The 24054-nt window shown below is 30.9% G+C and overlaps 1 non-coding gene across 1 annotated transcript; it reads left to right on the forward strand.

The window, feature by feature from the left end:
* Positions 1-4437: 4437 nt before the first annotated feature.
* LOC139869839 (small nucleolar RNA R71) lies at positions 4438-4544 on the forward strand. Its single transcript, XR_011766413.1, has one exon. It is a non-coding gene; the product is annotated as a small nucleolar RNA R71 (small nucleolar RNA).
* The last annotated feature ends 19510 nt before the right edge of the window (positions 4545-24054 follow it).

Here is a 24054-nt window from a genome sequence, read left to right on the forward strand (position 1 = left end):
TAATCGTAGACGTCCGGCATCATGTAAATCAAGATTACATGTCTTCAAAGCCCAGAATGCTTTGTGTTCAATTTCTACTGGAAGATGACATGCTTTTCCATAAACAAGTCTAAAAGGTGTGGTTCCAATTGGAGTTTTGTAGGCTGTTCTAAAAGCCCAGAGTGCATCCTCCAATTTAATGGACCATTCCTTCGGATTTGATCCTACGGTTTTCTCTAGAATACGTTTTAAAGCTCGGTTAGTATTTTCAACTTGTCCACTTGTTTGTGGATGATATGCGGTGGAGATTTTATGAGTTACTCCATATCTTTTAAGAACTTTCTCAAGTTGATTATTACAGAAATGAGTACCCCGATCACTTATTAAAGCTTTCGGTGTTCCAAACCTTGCAAAAAGACTTTTTAAAAAGTTGACTACAACTCGTGCATCGTTAGTTGGGAGAGCTTGTGCTTCCGCCCATTTAGATACATAATCAATGGCTACGAGTATATATAGATTATTATGAGATTTTGGAAATGGACCCATAAAGTCAATACCCCAAATGTCAAATACTTCACATACTTGAATGACATTTTGTGGCATTTCATCACGTTGACTTATTTTTCCGGCCCTTTGACAAGCATCACAGGATTTGCAAAGAAGGTGTGCGTCTTTGTAAATTGTAGGCCAATAGAATCCAGCATCATAAACTTTTCTTGCTGTTAGTTGAGGCCCATAATGCCCTCCTGTTGGTCCTGTGTGACAATGGTTTAAAATTTTACTAGCTTCATCTCCAAATACACATCGGCGTATTATTCCATCGGGACAACTTTTAAACATATGTGGATCTTCCCAAAAAAAGTATTTTATATCACTGAAGAATTTCTTTCGTTTTTGGTACGATAATCCTTTTTCAAGGAATCCACATACTAAATAGTTTGCATAGTCTGCAAACCATGGGATTTCATTATAATCTATCTTCAATAGATATTCATCAGGAAAGTTGTCTTGTATGGCCGATTCATTTAGAACTTCTAATTCGGGATTTTCAAGACGAGAAAGATGATCAGCGGCGAGATTTTCTGCTCCTTTTTTATCTCGGATTTCAATATCAAACTCTTGTAATAGTAAGATCCAACGGATTAATCTTGGTTTAGCATCTTGTTTTGAAAATAGGTATCTAAGAGCAGAATGGTCGGTATAGACCACCGTTTTTGCTAGAACGAGATATGATCGAAATTTGTCAAAAGCAAAGACAATAGCAAGGAGTTCTTTTTCAGTAGTTGTATAGTTCGTTTGTGCTCCTTGTAACGTCTTACTAGCATAATATATAGGTTGAAATCGTTTTTCAATCCTTTGTCCTAAAACGGCTCCCATTGCAAAATCACTTGCATCGCACATTAGTTCAAATGGTAGATTCCAATTTGGTGTTATCATGATCGGCGCATTAGTGAGTTTCTCTTTAAGAATATTAAAAGATTTGATACACTCATCTGAAAAGATGAATGGAGCATCCTTTTCTAGGAGTTTATTCATAGGAGTGGCAATTTTAGAAAAATCTTTTATGAAACGTCGGTAAAAACTGGCATGCCCTAGAAAACTCCTAACTCCTCTAACATTGGTGGGATGTGGAAGTTTAGCAATTACATCTACTTTAGCTCTATCCACTTCAATTCCTTCTTTTGAAATTTTATGACCAAGAACGATGCCTTCTTTAACCATAAAATGACATTTCTCCCAATTAAGAACTAGATTTGATTGTTCGCATCTAATAAGCATTCGTTCCAGATTAACTAGACATGATTCAAATGTATCACCGAAGACTGAAAAGTTATCCATGAAAACTTCCATGCATTCTTCTATCATGTCGTGAAAAATCGCCATCATACACCTTTGAAAGGTTGCAGGGGCGTTACAAAGTCCAAATGGCATGCGTTTATAAGCAAAAGTACCATAAGGGCACGTGAATGTGGTTTTCTCTTGATCTTCGAGTGCTATTGGAATTTAAAAATATCCGGAAAATCCATCTAGAAAACAATAGTAACTATTTCCGGCTAATCTTTCCAACATTTGATCTATGAAAAGGGAAAGTGATCTTTTCTGGTGGCGTCATTTAATTTTCTATAATCAATACACACACGCCATCCTGTTACAGTCCTAGTAGGAATAAGCTCATTTTTCTCATTTGTAATGACAGTCATGCCACCCTTCTTAGGCACGCATTGAACTGGGCCTACCCATGGACTATCAGAGATTGGATAAATTAGACCTGCATCTAGCAGTTTAATAATCTCTTTCTTAACTACATCTTGCATATTAGGATTTAGTCTTCGTTGGCGTTGCACATACGTTTTATGACCTTCTTCCATAAGGATTTTATGTGTGCAATACGAAGGACTTATTCCTTTAATATCATGAATCTTCCATGCAATGGCTGGTTTATGAGCTTTCAACACAGAAATGAGTTGTGATTTCTCATTTTCAGTAAGAGAAGACGATATTATTACAGGTAATTCAGATTCACCATGTAAATAAGCGTATTCCAAATGGTTTGGAAGTGACTTTAACTCTAATTTCGGAGGTTCTTCTATCGATGATTTATATCGATATCTGTCTTCTTCTTTTAGCATTTGAATTTCTTATGTTGTTGGTTCATATCCATTAGCTATAAGTATAGCTAACATTTCAACTTCATCAATTGGTTCATTACCTTCTCCTAAAGAACATTCTCCTGTTCCTTATAATTCTGGAAATTCTTCTAATAATTCTGCATGTGCATCTATAGTTTGAATATAATAACATGTATCATCTGCAGATTGTGGTTGTTGCATTGCTCTATCAACTGAAAAGGTAACACTCTCATCCTCTATACTTAGGGTCAATTTCTTACCGAACACGTCTATCATTGCTTTAGCCGTGTTTAAGAATGGTCTTCCTAATATGAGAGGAACTTGAGAATCTTCTTCCATGTCCAGAACAACAAAATCTACTGGAAATACTAAAGTACCAACTTTAACTAGCATGTTCTCCATTATCCCTCTAGGATATTTTATTGATCTATCGGCTAGTTGTTTGCTTATTCTGGTTGGTTTCAATTCTCCAATGTCTAGTTTAGCGTATAGTGAATATGGCATTAGATTTATACTAGCACCTAAGTCTGCCAATGCTTCTATTGAACTAAGACTACCCAGAAAACATGGAATTGTGAAACTTCCTGGATCAGATAGTTTTTCTGGTATCTTATTCAACAGCACTGCTGAACAATTAGCATTCATGGTAACAGCCGAGAGTTCTTCCATTTTCTTTCTATTTGAGATTAGATCTTTCAAGAATTTAGCATATCTAGGCATTCCTGAAATCACATCAATGAAAGGAAGATTTACATTTATCTGTTTAAACATATCCAAGAATTTGGATTGCTCGGCTTCAAGTTTCTCTTTCTTCATTTTACTCGAGTAAGGAAGTGGTGGTTGGTATGGTTTAACATAAGGTTTATCCTTAATTGTGTTATCTTCATTAACCTTTTTAACTACCGGTTCTTTTTCCTTATCTTGATCAGGTTGTGGTTCTTGTGGAGTAGGAATAGCTTCATCAGAAGTTACAAGTATTTCAGGTGGTTTAAGTGTTGTACCACTTCTTGTGGTAATGGCTTTAGCTGTTTCATTCCGGGGGTTAGCATTTGTATCACTAGGTAGACTTCCCGGTTTTCTTTCACCTATTATCCTTGCTAGGTTACTTACTTCTTGTTCCAGATTTTGAATAGAAGCTTGTTGATTTCTAAATGCTTGAGCATTTTGTTCATTAGTTTGTTTCTGAGATGTGAAAAACTGCGTTTGAGTTTCAACTAGCTTCGTCATCATATCTTCTAAATTCGGCTTTTTATCATCGGTTTGTTGTGGTGGTTTGTTTTGAAAATTAGGTCTTTGCTGATTGTAATTATTATTGGATACTTGTTGATTGCTAGGACCTTGTTGGTTGTTGTATGGAATATTTCGATTATAATTCTGATTTTGATTGTAAATCGGTCTTGGCGGTTGATAATTATTCTGATAATTATTTCCAGGCCTTTGGTTTATGTATGAAATATTCTCTCTTTGTTCCATTGTTAATTCAATACTGAGACAATCTTTTGTCAAATGTGGTCCTCCCCACTGCTCACAACTAATTCGTATTGAGTGAATATCTTTAGTCATCTTTTCCATTCGTCTCTCCACAGCATCTATCTTTGCGGAAATAGAATCTAAGTCATGGCTAGAATCGGCTCTAGCTGTTTTAGATGATCTAACGATATCTTTTTCTTGGTGCCACTCATGTGAGTGGGAAGCAGTGTTATCAATAATTTTGTAAGCATCAGTTTCGGTTTTCTTCATAATAGAACCACCAGCTGCTATATCTATGTCTTTCCTTGTAGTGATGTCGCATCCTTGGTAGAATATTTGTACTATTTGACAGGTGTCTAAACCATGTTGCGGACATCCTCTTAATAACTTTTCAAATCTTGTCCACGCCTCATATAGAGTTTCATTTGGCTTCTGTGTAAACGTAACAATTTCTCCTTGAAGTCTTACGGCTTTAGATGCAGGAAAGAATTGTTTAAGAAATTTTTCAACTAAAACATCCCATGTATCAATCGCCCCTTCAGGTAATGATTCCAACCAATCTTTGGCTTCTCCCTTTAAAGTCCAGGGAAATAACATGAGATATATCTGTTCATCCTCCACTTCTCAGATTTTAAATAGTGTGCAGATCCTATTAAAGGTACGAAGATGTTCATTTGGATCTTCCTTCGGCGCACCACTAAATTGGCATTGATTAGTCACCATGTGTAGAATTTGTCCTTTGATTTCATAATCTGGCGCATTAATGTCTGGATGAGTAATTGCGTGACCTTGGCCAGTGCGTTTAGCTCTCATTCGGTCTTCCATACTTAATGGTTCTGTTACTTCCATAATTGAATTTGTTGAATCGGAATCACTAGAGGATTCTGATTTAATGGTTCGTTCCTCAACAATCTCTGTTTGAATGATTGGTGATTCCGGAGGAAAGTTTAGTGGTTCAGGATCTACGAATCGTCCCTGAATATTCTCCGGATTCTCAATTGTGAGGTCGGGTTCAAAAAATGGATTATCGGAAATTTGAACTGGAGTACTTGGTCGACTGGATGACGATTCTAAAGAAAAATCAACGGCAGTAATATTTGCTAAATGTCTTGATCTAGTTACATGTGGTGAACGTACAAAAGGTGGTAAACGTCTTGCTCGGTGCATTCACTGAATATCCTATTAGTTTTTAAAAGGAAAGAAAAATTATAATAAGTTATCCAATCAATAGACTTTTCTGATTTTGTCCACGTTTCGAATAGCCAAAAGATGCATCAGAGGGGCAGGATTCGTTTGGTCTCAATATAATTGAGGACTGTTTGGCTCCAATAACCAGGTCCACGTACAAATCCAACTATTACTACGAACCAGAAAAATTTGATGTCTATCAATTTAACCACTTAAAATAAATTTTCGTAATTTTAAGAAATTTAGATAAGAAGTAGAATAAAAATTTATGTCCTAAAACTAGAATAGCGAGAAATAAGAAAGAAAAAGAGCTCGTCGAAAAAGGTCTAAAAAGAAAAATGGTTGAAAAATAAAAGGTGACGGAAAAATAAAAGAAACTTATAAAACTTAAAAACACTTGACTAACCTAACCTTATTACTACAACTAACTTAAAATTATAATCACAAATTGAGATTACTAATTGGAATGATAATTGATACATAGGTAAAAGTCGTCTAAAAATATTAAAGCTTAGAGGAAAAACTAAATCCCAAATGGAAATAACTTAAAAAGAAACTAAAACTTAAAAGGCGTCGCAAAATTCTAAAGTACTTAAATTTTAGTCTAAAGAAAAAGTACTTAAGGGATTTTACGGCAAAGCCTAAAAATCTAGAACTAAAAAAAATAACTATGGCAAAAACTAAGTTTAAAACTAAAAACTAGCGAAAAATACAAATATTACGCTAAAACAATTAAAAAGGGACAAAATATAAAAATAAACAAAAAGTTGTAAAAATTACAATTTTTATAAAAATATTATTTTTATATTATTTATTTTATAAAACTATTAATTTTACAATTTAATTAACTAAATAAACTAAATATACAAAATAATAATAAAAACTAAAAACTAATTAAAAACTATAAACCTAATTAGGGTTTTAATTAAAAATTAATAATAATAATTACTCCATAATAAATGCTGATTAGGGTTCTGTCAGGCGCGTCAGAGAGAACTCCGCGAGTTGCGGTATTCTAAGCAGCAAACTCCGCGAGTCGCGGGGTTCCAATTTTCAACTTAGGTACAGTTTAAAATTTGACGCGTTTTTTTTTATTATTTTATTTTATATTTTTTTCTGTTTTCTGTTTTAAAATCTAAAATATTTATATAATAAAAAAAACTTATATTTAAAAACTAAAATAAAAATAAAGAAACTTTATAAAACTTAAATATTTAATAAAATCTTAAAAATATATAAATTTTTGTTTTTCTTTTTATATTTTCGAATAATTAAAAACGTATTTTTACAAAAATGAATTTTAATAAAAGTTCACTAAAAATAAAAATCTTTTTTTTTTATGTAGCGTTGCGCTTCCGGCTTTTAAGCTAGATTGTTCCCCGGCAGCGGCGCCAAAGATAACTTGATGTTATGCGAGGTGTATATAAAATAGCTTTATATTTTAGCAGGAAATACTATTAAATACGATACAATTTTACACAAGATATTTATTTATTTAGAGAATGGATATACTTAAACCTTGCTACAACACTTATAGGCAGTGTACCTAATCGTACAGTAGTGTAGTTTTTAGTAAGTCCGGTTCGTTCCACAGGGAAAATCTTTAAACAAAGCTTAACGCTATATTAGTTTACTTTTGTAAAAATACAAATATATATATAAGTAATATTATTATTATAAAGGGGGGTTTTTACCGTTTAATGACCGGTTTGTCGATTTTAAAACTTTAGTCGCAGTTAAAACCAAATGTAAAATAATAAATAAATACAAGACTTAATTTAAAGCGTAAAGTAAATAACGATAATGAAATTGCGAATAATAAAAGTGCGATAAAATAAACTTGCGATAATTAAAAAGTACGATAATTAAAAGTGCAATTAAATACAATAACAATAAAAATGCGATAATTAGAAGTGCAATTAAATATAAAATAAAGGAAATTAAATATGAAATAAAAGAATTATGCTTATTTAAACTTCCGTAACCATGATGTTTGACGTGTTGATTTTAGTTTTATGCCCATGGGTTAATTGTCCTTTGTCCTGGATTATTTAATATGTCCGTCTGGTTTTTGTCCATAACAGTCCATCAGTCATAAATATAAAGTGCGAGTGTCCTCGTCAAATTATCCTTATACCCGAAGTCAAATATTCCAACTAATTGGGGACTTAAACTGTAACAAGGTTTTATTACTTTGTTTAATAATTACACCAGGATGTCGACTGAGTGTAACCCAAGATTTTAATACTTTGTTAACAATTAGGCCAAGTGTCCTTGTACATAATTTCACCCCTGTTTTAATAATTCTAGTGGCTATTAATCCATTCCCGTGTCCGGTTAAATGAACGATTATTCGTACATATAAATACCCCGCCCATCGTGTCCGATCGAGTGTATATGGTAATTTATAGGGACACCCAATTGTAAATCTTTATATTAACATTAACAAACTATCATTTAGTTAAACAAATATAAAGCCCATTAATAGCCCATAGTCTAATTTCCACAAGTGTCGTTCTTTTGTCCAAACCCCAATTATGGTACAAAGCCCAATTACCCAATTTTAGTAATTAGCCCAACATCATGATTACTTCAGATTAAATAAGCATAATAATAACTTAGCTACGAGACATTAAATTACAAAGGTTGAACATAACTTACAATGATTAAAAATAGCGTAGCGTTACACGGACAGAATTTCGACTTACACCCTTACAACTTTCGCTAACATACCCTTATTATTAGGATTAAAATTAAAATTAAAATTAAAATATAAATATAAATATATACGTTTAGATAGATGGATGGATATATATTATGTGGTTTTTGCGATCAGAATTCGTTTCCTTTTATAGGGAGTTTCAGTTTTTGGGGCTCCGCGACTTGCGGCAACTTTTGCCTTCAAACTCCGCGAGTCGCGGAGTTTGTAATTACAGCTCACTCCATTTTGGCTCTTTGTTTACCGACGGTTTATTTTATAAATATAATATATATATATAATTAATATAATTAATTATATATTATATTATATTTATATACATAGTTAACTTGTAATTTTTAGTCCGTTGCGTCGAGCGTTGAGAGTTGACTCTGGTCCCGGTTCCGAATTTTCGAACGTCCTTGCGTACAATTTAATATCTTGTACTTTGCGTTTTGAATCTTGTACTCTTGTAATTTCGAGACGTTTCTTATCAATAATTGGAACCTCTTTGATTGTCTTTTGTACTTTTGAGCTTTTTGGTCGTTTGCGTCTTCAATTCGTCGAATCTGTCTTTTGTCTTCACCTTTTATTATTTAAACGAATATCACTTTTAAATAGAACAATTGCAACTAAAAGCTTGTCTTTCTTGAAGAATAATGCTATGAAATATATGTTCGTTTTTAGCATTATCAATTATTCATGGATTAAACATGCTAATATAGAACACAGTGATATCAATGAAAACGATCATACCAACTATATATCAATTCATTAATATAAAACTGCTTAATGTTCCAAAAATATCCAAATACTAAATTACAAATGAAAAAGATCAGCAGCATAACAAAGTCCAGTATTACTAGAATGATCATCATGCTTGTTGTGTATCATGGGCTTCATGAACGGGTCAGTCACATTATCATTTGTATGAACCTTTAAGAATACTAATATCATTCCTCTTATTGACTTAATGAATGTAGTCAAATTTTTGAAGAATGTGCCAGATACTTTTATGTACATGTGATTCTTTCAAAAGTATATTAACACTCGAACTATCACATTACATATTATAGAAGATTAAATGTTATGTACTACTCTGAGTATAACAACAAACTTCCTTATCCAGACAGCTTTCTGAGCAGCTTCTCAGTCAACAATGTATTCTGCTTTTGTTGTAGATTGTTCAATAGTGCTCTGTCTAGATCTCTTCCAATCAACTGTCTTGCCCATCATGACAAAGAAACAACGTGACTGGATCGAGAATCATCTTGATCAGTTTGGAAACTAGAATCAGTATAAAACTTAATACTTAACTCTTCTTCCAAACCACCGTAAACTTTGAACATATCATTAGTACTCTGCAAATACTAAAGAATATTCTTAACAACAATCCAATGTATTTCACCTGGATTATGTTGACAATGACTCGTCAAACTCAAAACTAACAAAACATCGAGTATAGTACATATCATGGCATACATAATGGATCATATAGCCGAAGCATATGTGATACATTTCATTTGTCTTATCTCATCTGATGTGATAGAACTTTTGAGACTTTCTCACGGTTATGCCCTTTTGCATTGGCAAAGCTCCATGCTTGGAGTTTTGCATGCTAAATCTCTGCAAGATAATGTATGTACTTTGATTCAAACCAATAAGCCAATTGGATCTATTGTATAGATCCTCATTCCAATAATATAAGTAGCTTCATCAAGATCCTTTATGAAAATATATTTTCCAAGTCAAGATTTGACATCTTGCAAGTTGGAATGTTATTTCTAATAAGTAATATGTCATCAACATATAAGATCAATAAGACTACTTTGCTCCCACTAGCTCTAATGTAAACTCAGGGCTTATCTTGGTTTTGAGAAAAATTAAACACTTTGATTTTCCCATTAAACTTAAGATTCTAGCTCCTAGATGCTTGCTTTAATCCATAAATGGATTTTAGAAGCTTGCATACTTTATTAGGATGCTTAGAATTCATAAACCCTTCCGTCTGAACCATATATACGTCCTCGCTTAGGTCGCCATTTAGGAAAGAGGTTTTGACATCCATTAGCCATATTTTATTATCATGAAAAGTAACCATGGCAATAAGTATCCTAATTATTTTAAGGCTCGCGACTGGTGAAAAACTTTCATCATTACCTTTTGTCACCAATTGAGCTTTAAAAGTGTTTACATTACCGTCCATATCAGTCTTCCTTTGAAGACCCATTTTTACCTCATTGTCTTACAATTGGGTAGAAGATCAATCAAGTCTCATACTTAATTATCCTTCATGGACTGTATATCTGTATTCATAGAATCTAGTCATTTTCAGATTCAGGATTTGATATGGCCTCACGCAGCTAGAGGGTTCATCATAATCCCTTAGTTGAGGTTTATCTGAATTAATCAGATAATTAAACATCATAAGTCGATGAGTTCTACTAGATCTATAAAGTGCAGGTGTAACACGTTCTGGCTCACCAACAGTGCGCTCAGTTTCAATGTGTGGATTGCTAGTGCTTACTGAAGGTATGTTACTTTAAAGTACTTGAATTTCTTTAAGATCTACTTTACTCTCACTGACTTCTTGTAAGAGAAGATCTTTTTCCAGGAATTTAGCAGACCGAGCAGAAAACACGTTGTCTTTAGCTTGGTAGTAAAAGTAGTAACCCATTGTTTCCTTTATGTATCGTACAAAGTAACATTAGATAGTTCTGGGTTCTAATTTGTTTTAAGTGTCATGCTTCATGTACGCTTTACAACCTCAAACTTTCAGATAAGACAACTTGGGATTCTTTCCATGCCATAACTCATATGGTGTCTTTTCTACCTTCATAGTTAGAATCACATTGAGTATGCCTGCAGTAGACTCTCATGCATATCCCTAAAAGACGGTAGTATAGAAATCAGACTCATCATAAATCAAACTATATCAAGTAAATTTCGATTCCTCTTACTCAGCCACACCATCATGTTGTGGTGTGTAAGGTAGAGTGAACTATGAGACAATCTCACAATTCTTTAGGTGGTTCAAAAAACTCTTGACTCATAAATTTACTTACTCCATCGGAGAGAAGTGCTTTAATGGTCTTTTCAAGCTGATTATCTACTTCATTTTGGAATACTTTTGAATGTTAAAATAGCTTTATGTTTATGTTTCAGCAAGTGAACATATAACAACCCTCACATTTTCGTTCTAAAATTACCAAATTACCCTTAGGGTTCTAATGTCATACTCTGTGTATTAGCATTAGGGTTGTTATCCGGATAAAACAAATAAAGTAATTAATACTAATATTATTTGAAACCCTAATACTATTTGAAACACTAAACCTAACTCTACCTATTAACTACTAAACCCTAACCCTAAAATATAAACTATAGGTATAAATTTAAAAGTGATATTATATAACCTTTAAAAACCAATATAAACTAATTAGAGTCGAGATAAATTAATAAAAGTTAGGGACTAATTTAAAAAAAAACTTATTAACTAAGTAAACTAATCCTAATCCTAATCTAGTTATATTAGTCCTAATTCAATTCTAACTCACTAAACTAATCCAAGTCTCAATCATTTTCAAGCTTATCACCTAGTGAACCTTGTTTGATCATGATTCTAATTGCCATTCTATAAAAAGACTTCATGATTTTCCATAAGTGCATCACAAATTAAGAACCACAAAAATCTCTCCCTCTTGTGCTTTTTAGTCAACACTCACTGATAATTAAGTAAAGAAAAGGTATAAATTAATAAGTGTGATAAAGTACATATAAAAGTTAACGAATATTCATGCATAGTTAAGTGATTTTATATTACTAAATTAACTCTTGTACAATATTAATATTGTTACGTACTCAAAACCGTAATTTTAGAAACTTAAAACGATATGTATGTGTTATTATTATCACTTATACACTCGAGATACATAAATTAGTAATTGTCTCTGCATTGTATAAATCTTTGAGAACAAGTAAAAAACAAATACCAAATATCAACGTGTGTATGTAACCAACACTATATCGCTTCCGTTTTAAACATCCAAATATCTCAATTTGTGATTATTCCTCGGCTGCAAGTTTAGTTATAGTTAATTAAAAGAGTCGATTTGAAAACGTTTTCTTTATTAGGATATCTACTTCCCATTTATATCGTCAATTCTCAACTAAATTATGTGACTACAAATAACTCTCGCCAAGTTTATTCATTCACAAAACAAACATATGCTCGCATCCATTCAATAAATATTAAATCTCACGGTCTTAAGGATTGAAGCGGGATACACATAGAACGAGTTTAAGATGCAAACAAGAAGGGTCATGGCGTTAGTACGATCGTTACAAACTCGGTTTCTTTTGAAAGGTAACGCCTAATCTAAATCGTATATTAACTTCTTTTGAGTCCGTGAATCATACCATATTTACATATATAATTGGATATAAATGAAACAATCTTAAAATCATTGATCGTCATCGGAAAGTTTCGGGAATTAATTATCACTTTGGTTAATGAAACAACCCAACCCTTATTCCATACGATAAATATATTTTTTTATACTACACATTTACGCGCCAATAAAATATGTAAACCAATCCACAAGTTCCATTTAAACGTTCAACAATTTAAATGTTTACAAAAGGCACGAAGGCCATTAATTAAGTTCAATACAAGTTTGACCTACTACAACGATAGTTTATAATCCAAACGACCCTTTGAGCATGGTTTGGGACTAAACTACCCAAAATGTTAGGCCAACTTTCATACTTCAACAAAACATCATCAAAGGCTACCTAGTGCCCGATAACCCCTTTGCCCTTATCCGCACCTGCAACTAAAAAGATAAACAACGAGAGGGGTAAGCTAATGCTTAGTGAATGCAATAATTATACATACACATATATAATATATCTACTTGCAAACACTTACACAATACCGTACACAAGCTAGCAATTCGACAACCATGCAAAATATTATGCATATACCAATAACCGCAATTCATATTGAGCTAGCAATAACAAAAGCATATAGTTCATATTTAAGTATGCTAATGCACAATTCATACAACCATGGTTAACCACTCGTAAAAGGAATGGTACTCTAATTTCCCATTGGTGTTCATAACAACCGTTAGTGCACAACACATATATCACTAACCCTTGGACAACACATATCCGTTTATAAAATCGTTAGTGTACAACACATATAACACTAAATCGGACAACACATATCCATTCATAAATCATTAGTGCACAACACATATAATACTAAATTGGACAACATATATCCGTTCTTAAAATCGTTAGCGTACAACGCATATATCACTAACTTGGACAACACATATCCATTTCTATAGGTAAACACATCATATACGTACATGTATACTTATTCCACTCACCTTGACACAAGGATGATGATTATGCACGTCCGAACTTCAAGACAATGTACCTAATTCATTAAGTACACAATCAATACACCAACTAGTGGAATTAACCACATTACACTTACTTGAGCATTTAATGACCCAATTCGCATTAAATGACTCAATCACACCAATACCGCCCTTAAATGGCCAAGACCCGACTTTAACCACTGAAGCTAGTGCATTAAAGTCTACTAACTTCAATTAACACAAACATAGGGTAATTCATACTCATTTCACCCAAACTAGGTCAACTAGTACATTTTGACCCATTTTAAATTACTTAGCCTCTCAATTAAGTCAAACTTACCCATTAACACTTCTTCCATAAATCCAAAAGTGTATTAGTGACTAGCAATATCATTTGACACTTACAACCTCAAATCATAAGACCAAAACCCTAGTTTGTGGCCATTAGGGTTTCATTACAACATCATAACCCAAATTCACCCATTTTACCCTCAAATGGGTCATACAAGTCTCTAGTAACCAAAACCCTAGCCATTAATCAATTAAAACTTAAAACATAGAGTTGAAACTTACCGAGACTATCAACGCGTAGCTAGAAACAAGAGAAACAACTTTAATTCTTGCTCCAAAGATCAACCCTCAATCCTTCACTCTCAAATCTCACTTTAAATCTAAATGGGTGTTGAGTTTTGGGAGAGAAAATAGAAAGAAAAGGGAAAAGAAATTAAATGAAATGGGTGTGTGGTTGGGATTTAATGCTCCCATCAGATTTATACACCAAATTACCAATTTGCCCCTTAAAGTCATTTAATTTGAGCTAAAACCGGAGTCTGTCCAGCAGTATTGCCGCGGCGCGGCTCAACTCGTCGCTTCGCGGCCTAAGGCTGGAACTGGATAGTTCGACCATCATAAACAAGTTTCGACTTAATTTAATTCTGTACATTCCAAACCCGCTTCCTATTCTCACCTAACCTTCAACTATAGTCTCGCAAGACTTAACGCTATCAAAACCCACATATAGTCTTGCTTATGCACACCTTATCAAGTATACAGTTATATATATCTATACACATATTCATACATTTACGCATAAGCTAACGAGTTATAAACGTACAAACGATTAAGTATGTACCTTTCGATACGTCCGGGAAAAACGGGATGTTACAGTTAACAAATCGGGTTTTAAGAACTTATATTAACTACTTTGTATTATAACTAATCTCAGTTAACTGGTTAGAAGCTTATAAAACAAATGTCACTAAGAATTAAAAATACATATATACTCATGAGTACAGACTGTAAAACATATGGTTTGATATACGCTCAAGCGTACATATCGTTAAAACGATGAGTTGATATTTTATGAAAACTACAATTTTAATCGCTAAAGTAATCACTTTTGGAATTTTAAATAGAAAACTTCTTGATATGTGAAATTTTAACCCTTGATGTATATAACGAAGGTATATATATAATATATATAATTATATATATTTATACCTTAATGTATTTTATGGTTTAGCCTTCAAATATTCAAATTGGGTCATAAATCTTAATTAAAGATTTACTCCGTAAAAGATTGAAAGGCATATTTTGTGTCATGCTTTTGTACAAATGAACTCATAAAAGAATTAATTAATAATATTAATTTTAAGATAAATTTTACACTTTAAATCATTTTACTATGTATAGGTCTACAACTTAAATATAAATGATTTAAAGAATGGTGATGGTCGTAGGAGCGGTAAAATAAAGAAGACAATTAAGCATGGAAGTATTTATAATTCAAACTTATAGTCTCTGGAGTACATAGGCTTACAAGAAAAGAACACAAGTTAATGTATTTATATTTAGCCTCTAAAATTAATTCATCGAATATTATAAATTTGGTTAATTTTATATAATACATATAATATATAATATTAAGTGTGCCGTATACGCACATAAAACGTGGTATATATGTTACCTACTGTATTTATACACTTAAATAAGTTTATAAAGGTTATGTACATAATTTTTGAATATTAATATAATTTAAGGATGAATTAAAATATAATTATATATAATTCTGTTTAAATAAATATATAAAATATATTTGTTAATTAAATAAAATTATCTTAACTTAAAGATCAATAAATAATGATAATACATCATTAATAAAAAAGTATATTACAACTTATATAATATAATAGCAACGAAGTTTGGGCGAGATTGTACAACATCTTTGTTAAGAATTATAACCCGAACTTCTTAAACTAGAAGCTTACTATAAGTGGAAGCTTTCCATAAATAGTAAGTTTCCAAATATAGAAACTTTTGAGAAATAGTAACTTTTCTCGAAAACCGTCACTGTTAATATAGTATAATATATTAATAAATAAACTTTATGTCTATTAGACATTAACTAATTAAACATTATATCTCTAGGTTGAGATCTACGATTACACACTCCGTTCATACTACTTGCGTGGAATTTCTTGCTTGCTATTAAGGTGAACTTCATAGCCCCACTTTTTAACTTTCTCTATTACTTATTTTATAACTTTTGGAGTGAGACACATGCTTGCTTTCAAACTGTTTTACGTTTAGACACAAGTACCTGAAAACTGTTTAACTGTGCTGATATGATTTGATTCATGCTAAATCCCTACCATGATATCGTTAATTGCTACGTATAAAGGCAAGCTTAGTTATTGTGAATAACGCTATTGAGAGTGACGTCTCTAACCATTTGACCGTTGGTCTTTGGTTACATAATAATGATTAAACGACACTGACAGTTCAAGCTATCCTGGGGTAACTTTGTTTATGTCTCGATATCATAACTTCAGCATTTACTTTTGATAATTAAATCTTGTGGTCTAAAAACTTATTATAATTGTTAAACCTATGTTGTTCACTCAACCATTTTTGGTTGACACTTTTAAGCATGTTTTGTCTCAGGTACTTAGATATATTGCTTCCGCTGTAGAACTCTGCTGTTACTTAGAAGTCAAGTCGAGCACTGGGACCAGAGTTAACATCCGCGTCAATGGCGATTTTGGCAGGGTGTTACAGAACATAATTTTATGACCCGTCCTAATCCATCTGGACGAATACATTACATTTGGTTACATCACGAGGTACTTGACCTCTCTATGATACATTTTACAAACATTGCATTCGCTTTTTTTTTAAAGACAAACTTTTATTACATCGAAAGTTGACGGCATGCATACCATTTCATAATATATCCAACTATAATTGACTTAACAATAATCTTAATGAACTCAACGACTCAAATGCAACGTCTTTTAAAATATGTCATGAATGACTCCAAGTATATCTCTAATATGAGCAAATGCACAGCGGAAGATTTCTTTCATACCTGAGAATAAACATGCTTTCAAGTGTCAACCAAAAGGTTGGTGAGTTCATTAGTTTATCATAAACATTCATTTCCATCATTTTAATAGACCACAAGATTTTTATTTTTCATAAATACACTTCTCGTATCAGGCATTTCGTAAACTGCATAGAGATAAAAATCATTCATATGAATTGAACACCTGGTAACCGACCTTAACAAGATGCATATAGAATATCCCCCAGTATACAGCGCGCAGCTAATATACTAAATAATACCTCGAAGTACTAAAGCATCCATACCCTGGATGGGGGTCGTTGGGCCCGATAGATCTATCTTTAGGATTCGCGTCAATTAGGGGCCATTTTCCTAATTCTTAGATTACTAGACTTGAAGGGGAGATATTCGATTTAATAATCCAACCATATAATGTAGTTTTCGATTACTTGTGTCTATTTTGTAAAACATTTATAAAAGCAGCGCATGTATTCTCAGTCCCAAAAATATATATTGCAAAAGCATTTAAAAAGGGAGCAAATGAAACTCACACTACTGTATTTTGTAGTAAAAATACATATGACGACATTGAATAAGTGTAGGGTTGGCCTCGGATTCACAAACCTATATCATTTGCATTTCTATTAAAACATATAATAGAAATATCATAATTTCATTTATTAATATATATTATTTATATATATTTTGTAGTTATATAAGATTTATACTAGATTTCATTTAAGAACATATACTTTATGTTATATCTTAAATTATATGTTATATATATATATATATATATATATATATATATATATATATATATATATATATATATATATATATATATATATATATATATATATATATATATATATATATATATATATAGGATTATATTAAAAATACCTAATTTGTTGTATGTAAGTTTTTATATAAGTAAAGTTAATATGATTTATATATAGTTATATGGAATATTGATATAACTGTAGTATATGTAATAATTATGTTTTATGTACAAAGTATTTATTTGTAAAAAAAATTATAGTTTTGATATTAATGATTTACTAATAATAGTCCTACTAATAATAACCTTATTACTAACGATAATACTAATAATAAAAATGATAATACATATGTTAATAATGATTATAATAATACTAATAAGTACATAATGATACTAATACTAATATGAGTAATAATGAGTAATAGTTTGTGTTATTTTGGTAATAATAATAATAATCCTAATCATAATAATAGTAATAATACATATATTAGTAACAATAATAATGATAAAAATTATAATTTTAGTAACAATAACAATAATAATGATAATAATAATTTTGGTAATGAAATCTACCTTCCAAAGCTTTTCTAAAAAAAAAAACATGTCCCGAACAGGGCTCGAACCCGAGACGTCTCGCTCACCCACAAACACACTTAACCATTCTGCCATATCAGTTTTTCTAATTTATATTGTAACCCAAACATATATATCTATTATCTCTTTAAGCCTAGTTCATCATCTTCTTCACCATGTATAAAATCAAACGGAGGCAAATTAACAACAATAATCGAAAGGGTTTTGAACTTAGGATTTATAAACAACATGAAACAAAAAATTAAAGTGTTCTTGAAATAAAAAAAATTCAAAAAAAACTGCATTGAGCTTACTGCTGCAGCTGGTAACATTTTTTTTTTAAAAAATAATATTTTTCCATTTCGAATACGTTTTGGACAATTCTTACAACACGAATTTAGTTTCAAATCATTCCTAAAAACTATTGGAATCGTCAATTGAACTTAAAACACCAAAACAAGCTCAAATTTCTCTAAGAACAAAACAGTTGACTTTTGACAATTTAACTTTGACTCGCAAATTCGAATTCGTTATCAAGAATTGAAACTTGAGATTTTACAGCAAGTTTGAGTAAAAGAATCCTAACAACTCTGCATTATTGGTTTTTGAAATTTGTTTAGAATTCAAGTTTTTGTATTTCACTGTCAAGAACACATGAACTCAAAAATTGATTTTGATTTTAAGAATGTTATAGATTATGATTACAATATGAATTGTGTTGCAAATCATTCCTATAATCTTTATGGATCATCAAATTAACTGGAAACATCAAAACAAACTCGAATTTGATTCAAGAATACTTAGTTGACTTTTAAAACCCAAAACTTTGACTCTCAAATTAGAGATTAATAGAAAGAATTGAGGATTGAAAACTTACAGATAGTTTAGATAGATGATTCCTAACAAGACTGTATTATTATATTTTGAAAATTCATTCAAAATCAAAATATGATGAAAAAGATGAAGAACAGAGGATACGAGCTTATTTCTTGATTTTTGGTTAATATTCTCTAACACTAATGTAGTGTACCATGTATATAATGAATAATCTCTGTTTTTAATTGTGATTGAAAATGATTTGTAACAAACTGGAGACAAAACCAAAAATCAAATACAGTGTTGATGTGTACATGCAACTGCATTTGATTCCTTGTAAATTAATTTAATAAATATTAATAGTAATGTACTAATAATATTAATAATAATTATATTAATAATAATTCTTAAAAATAAATAAATACTAGTAATAATATTATGAAAATGATAATAAAAAAAATAAGAATTCATTTAAATTATAAAAAAAAATTTAATCTTAATTATTTTCATAATTCTTATAATATTGATAATAATAATACTATTAATGTTAATAATAATAAATTGTATTATTTTCTATTAATAATAATAATAATAATAATAATAACTATAATAATAATAATGCCTTTTTAAAACAATAACAACAACATTAATATCCTAAATCACATGTATTAACTTTTATATGTAATAATAATAATAATATTCATAATACTGAGATTAATAATAATACTTATTTTTAATGAAAGTAATAATAACCTTGTTAATATAATAACTATATTTTAACTTGTAATAAGATTTTATATGTTATCTTTATATTTCATTAATCATATATTACTTATTTTATATAATAAATCTATTTGAATATATATATATATATATATATATATATATATATATATATATATATATATATATATATATATATATATATATATATATATATATATATATATATATATATATTACAATATGCATATAATATCAATTATTTATAGAATTCATATATATATAGATTCATTTAAATAATAGATTAATTATTTTGTATACTACTTTACATTTTCAATTCCAAATGATTATTTTGTATTTTATTAATTCAACTTAATATGTACACTTATATATATATATATATATATATATATATATATATATATATATATATATATATATATATATATATATATATATATATATATATAATTACATATTTATTTACACCCAATTGTTCGTGAATCGTCGGTAATGGTCGAAGGGTAATTGAATACATGAACATAGTTCAAAATTTTCGAGACTCAACATTATAGACTTTGCTTATCGTGTCGAAATCAGATAAAGATTAAGTTTAAATTTGATCGGAAATTTCTGGGTCGTCACAGTACCTACCCGTTAAAGAAATTTCGTCCCGAAATTTGGTTGGGATGGTCATGGCTGACAATAAATATATTTTCATGACGCATACGAGCTAGAAATTAGAGTTTTTATCATCAGTGAGTAATATGGATAAAAAAATTCGATTACGCAAAGAGTATAAGTGAAACTACCACAAAAGAGTGAAATGAGGAAATGCAAGTTTGTCTTAACTAATGACGTAGTTACGGTTGATTTTCGGGATTCAAGGAATTTAGAGAAAATCTTCGTAATCAGATTTGGTTCTTCGGTAATTAAGGAAATTAGGATCCTCTTTGGTTAAATGCAATAATCTGTTTTGATTGTGCTGTCGGATATTTTACTATAAATTCACCTTCTTTGTTTCCTTATTGTCACCACTCTCATCCTACTTCAAGTCAAGCGAATAATGGTCCAGAATTCGTAGATATGAAGTTTCGAAGGAACATAACTAATGTTCTAAGAAAGAATTTGTGATAGCTTGATATGACTTGTCGAATTAGCAGAAGTCACGAGAAAGGATAGAACTATCAGGAAGATACGTTCTTAATATGTTTGGATATTAGATAGAATGTAAGAGTCGTGTAACATGGCACATGATGACGGTATGGTCTGTGAATCATCATGTTCCATTAGAAACTCAACATGACTTACTGTAATATAATCACGTTGATTAAGTGTCATTATATTATATTAACTCATGCTTTAGTTCCCAACATTACTTCAAAAACATTCGTAATTTAAACTCGAAGGTTTACAGAATATAGAAACTAAACAGTTTCCTTCGTGATGTAATACAGATAGCACGAAGAGATAAATGATTTCAGATAAGAATAGTTATGAAAATATCTTCAAAATATCGAGGATATTTATAAGGAAAGATACGATGATATTTTAGAATTTCTAACGTCGATGGATGATGATGAAGATTTGTTCGTAATAGTGTAGAGTCAGGAGTAAGGTATTCGTTAATGACTTCAACAGATACTGAATCATTTGGATTCTTTGAAGGCAAATTTAGTCTTTGTGATTTGTCTACAGCCTCCTTCACGGTTTATTCAATTCGTTTCTCAGAACCAAATTTTCTTTTGAGCTTTGCCAACATTCTATTCTTTATCATCAAACTTTTTGGCTGTAAAGATCGTTTACAGTTTTTGCTGCTTCATTCAGCTTTTTCAACATTACGAGTATTGATTCTCAGACTGGTTGCTTTTCAGACTTTCAGAATGGAAGATCATAATTCTAAGAGATAAATGTTATATGTATACATGTAACTGTTGATGTAGACATGCTGCGAGATTTCAAAATACTGATTGCTAATTCCCGGTAATTGATGTGGGAATTCTCGTTATAAGATGTAGATGAGTATGTGAATAGGTTTTAACGAACAAATATAATGGTTCTCCGGAGAGACTTAAGCCAATGAGTAATGAAGTTGCTGGTAAGTTTATCGCTAATGTGGTGGAATATAAACGGTTCTCCGGTAACGATGATGAAGGGGTAATCTTTAATATAAGGTTTATTCGAATGAAAAATTGAAGTTGATTTGCTGGTATGATGACCCGGAAATTTCCGACCAAATTTAAACTTAATCTTTACATAGTTTCAACACGATAAGCAAAGTCTGTAATGTTGAGTCTCAAAATTTTGAACTGTTTCATATATGCATTTGACCTACGACCATTCTCGACGATTCACGAACAATTAATTGTAAATAGTTATGTGTTTATATGTACATATATATTTATATATAAATGGAAATTGGAAAAATAATTGGAAATATTATATGTTGTCGTATTTAAAATTAACTATGTAAAATAAAATAAAATATGATATTATAATAATTATTATTTAAAACATAACTATATATAAATAAAATATATTAAAAATAAATAATAAATGATTGTAATACTTGTTAGACATTTCGATTATTAATTAGACAAGTTCAATTCAAACTTATGTAATTTTAAAATAAACGGTGGTACGAAAATGAGTTCTATTAATTTTAGGCTTATTAAAAATATATTTAGGAACTATTTGATAAGTTTTAACACTTTTTATATTTCACCCATAAATGAGAGGGACAGTTGATATAATTTTTACTTAATAAATTAATGATCGAATTTTACACCATAATGACCAAAATAAATAATTATAGATAAATTAAAAATGTGGGATTTTTCTGAACAATTCTATCCGCCACTGATTAACAACGGAGTATGAGATAATACCCGTGCAATCTAAATGTCGACTAGAAGATTACAAAAACACAGGCTGCTAGTTGGATTGCTAGTTGGATTTCACTGCTCTCATGTTGAAATTTATATCCACTTGATTATATTATTAATTATTAATGCACATGTTTCATAAACTTTTGATTAGTTAATTATTATCACAATATTATTAATTCATTAGTTTTGATACTTGAAAACAAGAACTCATTATCTTCATTTCTGTTTCCATAATCATCCTTCATCACTTGGCTATCGCCACTTTTGTTCAAGAGCAAAAGCCACGTAAATTTTTCTTACTTACATTACATACTCCGTATAAGGTATTACTCTTCACACACTTTCATGGAAACAACCGGCACCACCACTCTCGATCACCCTCTTCCAACTTGAACCATCAATTGACACCACCCAAAAAAAAAAAACCACGACTTCTCTTCACTATTTTCACACCCGACACCATCTTTAAACTTCACCTCGTCACCAACACAACCATCGAATCATCACCATTAAAAAAAAACTTTCTACTCCTGCAACCATTGTTACTCGTGCTACTATGCGAACTACATACCCTTTTAATTCTCCACCACTTCACGATCACCATCAAGCCACCTTGATCATCATGTTTGATCACCACCACCGTTATCCACCAATGCACCACTAATCAACACCACCATCGACCAAATTCTCTTTCTTCTACAACCCGTCACCTCCACTTCATCACTTTCACACTATCATCGTCACCCTCACCGTCATCCATCACCTTAATCAAACCACAACCATCAACGAAAAATGCTCTACTTATTCCTGTTTTTCTTTCATTTATGATCATATGTTGCTGCCTTTTGTTCCTGCTTCGGTTCAGCTCGAAGACCCAACACATCAATAATCTGTTATTCGTTTCTGTTTGGTCGAAAGTGAAAGATGATGATTAGGATGTGATAACGATAGGAAGGTGATACTTATGATCATACTTAATTATTTATTCAGCTATACAAAGTAATAATTACTTGATTTCCAATATTCTTTCTTATGAGTATTATAATGGAAATTTGTGGTGAGGATGTTGTAGTATTTCAAGTGGTAATATTTTAAGAATGATGGTGATATAGAAAGAATGATGGTGATGTATGGTAATGGATATATGATAAAAAGCAATATGGTTCCACCACAATCAAAAAGTGTCAGCTATTTCTACGATTTAAAAAAAAAAAAAAACGTAAACCTTTGATTTACTAGTTGGATCGTATTAATTCTTTTTGGCTATTAATTGGGTTTATCTTGCTATTGGACTTTATTTAGATTTAGGAATTTATTAGTGGGCTTATGGTTGATTTCATTATTGGGCTTTAAAAATATCAAGTTGTTGGGCCGTAGGAATGTTGGGCCATGATATTTGATACACCATAGATATTAGGAGAAGATGACGAGTTCGATATAGATAAAAAAAATGATGAGATATGATTATGTTTGATGATCACGAGTGGTTTGGAATGGTTGTTGGGGAACGAGAGTTCTAGGGTTCGAGCCTGAGTTATGGCATTTTTTTTAGAAGAAGAAGAAGAAAGA

The sequence above is a fragment of the Rutidosis leptorrhynchoides genome, chromosome 9 (genome assembly GCF_046630445.1).
Source record: "Rutidosis leptorrhynchoides isolate AG116_Rl617_1_P2 chromosome 9, CSIRO_AGI_Rlap_v1, whole genome shotgun sequence".
Taxonomy (NCBI): domain Eukaryota; kingdom Viridiplantae; phylum Streptophyta; class Magnoliopsida; order Asterales; family Asteraceae; genus Rutidosis; species Rutidosis leptorrhynchoides.